The sequence below is a fragment of the Dreissena polymorpha genome, chromosome 9 (genome assembly GCF_020536995.1).
Source record: "Dreissena polymorpha isolate Duluth1 chromosome 9, UMN_Dpol_1.0, whole genome shotgun sequence".
NCBI lineage: Eukaryota > Metazoa > Mollusca > Bivalvia > Myida > Dreissenidae > Dreissena > Dreissena polymorpha.
Window position 1 is genome coordinate 46,194,845 of NC_068363.1, and position 4,458 is coordinate 46,199,302.

Consider the following 4,458-nt stretch of genomic DNA (forward strand, 5'->3'; position numbering starts at 1 on the left):
GTTATCGATGCTTTGAAGATGTATCAAATTCAATAACATTTACGAAAATATCCGTTTTTGGTTAATCGCCGTGTGTTATGAAGCTAAAACGGGTGCGAACAATAAAACGCTCGTAGTAACGTATTCAACGTTTTTATTTACAAAGACGCTTTGCTGAAATCGATATGGTCCAATAATTATTTATAGATATTACGCGAGGACATTATCATTATTTGACGGCGCAATGTATAAATAATTGAATATTGTCAATATTGTGAAATGTAAATAACGGTTTAATTGAAGGCCGTAGTTATGGACGCAGGTACACATATTTTGATTTTGCACACGGCCCTTTCATCTAAGCCTGTGTAAGGCCACGACTTTTTTTTTATTGGTTTACAAAAATTATTTTGAAAATGGTCCATCGGGCGGTCGAAAAAAAAAAAAAAAACATCATTGGAAAATTAAGTTATTACTAATAACATCAGAACAAAGACATCATATCTTTTATAACCTTAACACAGAGACGAAAAATCAAAATATGCAATGAAAGACATCTATATCTTCAAATGAAATGAGTCACCTAAAAGCACCTTTTGTAACATCAGGGTATTTTAAACACTCCATTAAATGACATGCGTTCTTCTCCCATTAAAACGAAAAACTGCGCTTAATTTCCATAATTCGATGCGCACCATTACGCAATGCGATGCCCGTTGCATAAATCTCATATAAGATAAACTACTCATACACAAAGTATGTGTTTGCTCTTATTCGATTTATGACATCGCCCATGCAAAAAATCGAGGTAGATCGATCCCCGCGTCGTCGCGGTAATGTTTGTTAAAGTTGTTGTTGTCATGAAAACTCGTTGATTTACAACGCAAAACGTCTTATTTGAACTGACGCGAATTAATACAATCATATTTGTCAACTTGGCTTTTGCTTTATTTTGATAATTTAATCCGAAGTTTAATGTTAGCAAGTGTTTTGACTGGAATTGTAAACAAGGAGCCAGTTAAAGTCTTCCGAAAATGTGCAGTCTGTGTGAATTGACAGTTTGACGTCATCAAAGGAAAGCCGCTTGCTTTCTCAAGCAATAAAGCGACAAATTTCGCGCCGACAAAATTGGCTTCCTTTGTCTAGCAATCAACATGCCGAACCAATCGTGCGTTTGTTTCTCAGTTGCAATGCTCCAATTTAATAATAGCACGTGCATAGCTCCGCCTTCGAATCTTTTGCAGAGAACGGAGGCGGAGTTTAACGGTTAATTGAGCTAGTATTTTACGCAAGTTGAGTTCCGATTTGCCGAAATTACTCGGCCCTAAGCATTAAAACGACAAATACATTTATCAATGATTTTCCGAGATATACCGATTTGTTCCGATTTCCAAACTTTCTGTACAGTTCCTATAAACTATGGCGGACGTGTTAACAAAATTCCTAAACACATATATTGTAAATAATGGCAGTGTTTTATTGGATTATTTATACTAATTATCAAATTGCACGGTAATACTTTTTTTTATCTACTAGAATATCGGGTTTGTTTAATATAATAAACATGTTAAACAATATAGTTGCGTCACAGACTCGGAAATAAATTATGATGCGGTCGACATTTTACTGACGCTGATTTTCCTATTGTCTGTAAATAAATAAATTTTGAGAAGTGCCCATAAAAGGACTGGTACATACTGTGTCACATTGAAAATATCCCGATCTCTGCAATATATGTGAACCAATCGTTGATTGTACTTACTTGATTTTATTCGCAACAGTACTCAAACCGGATCGTTTTTTTCTCGGTTCGCTCGTTTTTCAGTGCGGTCGGGAATAAAATATATAAAAAAAAGACGATTTTCCGATTTTATTTTTTTTCCCATTTTCCAAAAATTAGGGTCGGCGGTTTTGTAAACCAAGAAATATAAAAGTCGTGGCCTAAAATTCCGAAGAACTGAGCACTGAAATTAGGTTTAATTGAAGGCCGTAGTTATGGACGCTTATGCACATATTTTGTTTTTGCGCACGGCCCTTTCTGCCCAGCGTTCTGCGCGGATTGTATAAATTTGCGACAAAATGGGCACTGGAATATACTAAAATTCGCTGACCAACAGCAATACGCATAACAATCAAGGTGAGTGCTGTAGGCGTTTTTTTCCACATTTAATTTTCACGCTAAAGCACGTTGTGCGATATTTCGTGATAGTTGCTGTTGCACGATAAAGGTTTTAAACGTTTATTAAAATTTCAAAATTATTTGGTTTGTCTTATTCATCTTTTATTATTGCATTTTTTATTATTACGGAAAAAATGCATACCGGTGTGCCGTTATGGTAGATGCTAATCGTACATACTGTACGTATGTAATTAATATAAATAACGGAAAAACCTTTTGCTAGTAAATAAACAAAATAAAAAATATATTTGCAATTCGACTATTATACTGTGCAAATAGTGTTTCATATACTTGCTATCCATCTCGCCCACAGATGTCGTGTCCCGGGTGTAACGGAGGTGGTGTGTGCTTCAAGTGTGACAAGTGTGGGGCCCTGCAGTGCAAGAACAACCGCTGTAAGCACCATAACTCGGCAGCGGCCAGTAAGTGTGCCTCATGTGGCAAGTCCGGAGGACAGAAAAGCGTCTAGCCACTGGCGTGAGATACGTCGGGTATGTTCATCGTGTTTTCTTTCGTTTTCCGGTTTGTTTTAAAGTTTTTGAGATATTTATTGCTCGATAGCATCGAATACATAAGGCTTATTGAAGTCCGTTTCTGGACAGAACCAGTACTTGGTGTCTTTGGGAACGTATCTCAAGAACGCTCCCATCGTGGGAATTGAACCCGTGACCTCCCGGTCGCTAGACAGGCACCATATCCACTGCGCCATGGCGACCCGTTCACGCGATTTTACTTTGTATAGGTCGCTAAATTCGCCAGGATTATGACGCATTATTGCGTACCTAAAAAGTATCTCAATATTGATATACCAGAGCCCTACTTGTTGAGGTAATCAAATTGGTTGGTACCCGCTCTTCTCACTCAGGCTAAATTCCTATGTTCAGCGCATATGGGCTTCGTTCGTTGTCACCATGGTGACAGACGGACTTGTCCAACATAGAAAAAATCGCAGCAAAATCTAATATATTTCAATACAAAATAAATATCTGGTAATTGGAGCTATGATTCAAATTTCAATTTCATGAGTGGAGTAAGTCAATAAGGTAAGAACACCGTGTCCTCATTCGACTTCAGGCGCAGAAAGACCGTATAAACTTTGAAATAAATGTACACACGCATGTTGGTATATGTCATCACATACCGTGTAGGGATTTTGTGTATACGAAATTTGTGATACATGTCTTTGGGAAAATAAAACACACAAAAAACCTAACACTACAGTAAGTCTCCTTCACATACGATTTGCTTTGGGCTGAAATGTAAAATAAAATATTATTGTATACATAATGGTAATGTTTTGACCTTGTATGTATGCATATATGCATACATTTATGTACAAAAACGTCAAATCAATAAGCGATATATGAAGAACTACTATATTGAAGAAAAAATACTCGACCCAATTATCCATTAACAAACAACGCGATTCTCTGTAGAGTAATGTGCTGTGGGTTTCCATATGAAATAAATAACTATGTTTTCTGTTTTCAGCCACCCACAAGACGCATGTTGTACCGCTTGGATCGTCAAACCAGGGCATATTGACAAAACTACATTTTAAAATCGAACATATTCTGTTTCACTAATAATATATAAATTCTTATATTGTTCTATTTGTTTTATTAAATCATCACTATACCATTATTTATAAAATTGTATCATATTAAACTGCTCGAAACCATCCACAGTTTGTTGTCGTTATTGGTTGTGGAACATGTTTATGTTCAAAACAGAATTGACAAAATTTAACGGTGTAGGCATGTTTCGCAAATCGTCGCCTTTTTAAAAGATATTTAAATATCATCTCAGATATTTTTAATAATATTTCTCATATTCAACTGTTCACAAACCGTTGTATCAATCGTTTCACGGTGTACGGCTGTTAATTAGCATTACATGTATAAAGAACACATTCCCTGTGATTAAATTAATGGTATATAAGCCTTGCTCTGGGAAAACGGAGCTTAATGCATGTGTGTAAAGTGTAATCCCAGATAAGCCTGTGCAGTCCTCACTGTTCTTTTAAAACATACTTCCTTTGAAAAATTCAATAAAAGCGGAAAATGTAGTCACTGATTAGCCTGTGCGGACTGCATTTAGCCCCGTTTTCTCACAGCAGTGCACACATTGAAAGAAAAATCAACACATGCTATAACTGATACACACTACGACAATTTAACGTATAATTGGAAAGTTAAGCTGATCCCAGAAATTATCTAACTGATCACTCTTACTTATCAATAGTTTTAAATGTTATACTAAAGATCGATATAATGAACAATTACAAAAAAAATGAAACA

General features: G+C 36.0%; 1 long non-coding RNA gene across 1 annotated transcript; it reads left to right on the top strand.

The window, feature by feature from the left end:
- Positions 1–1,957: 1,957 nt before the first annotated feature.
- LOC127844975 (uncharacterized) lies at positions 1,958–3,841 on the top strand. The gene is made up of 3 exons (XR_008032992.1): positions 1,958–2,116; positions 2,472–2,649; positions 3,650–3,841. It is a non-coding gene; the product is annotated as an uncharacterized LOC127844975 (long non-coding RNA).
- The last annotated feature ends 617 nt before the right edge of the window (positions 3,842–4,458 follow it).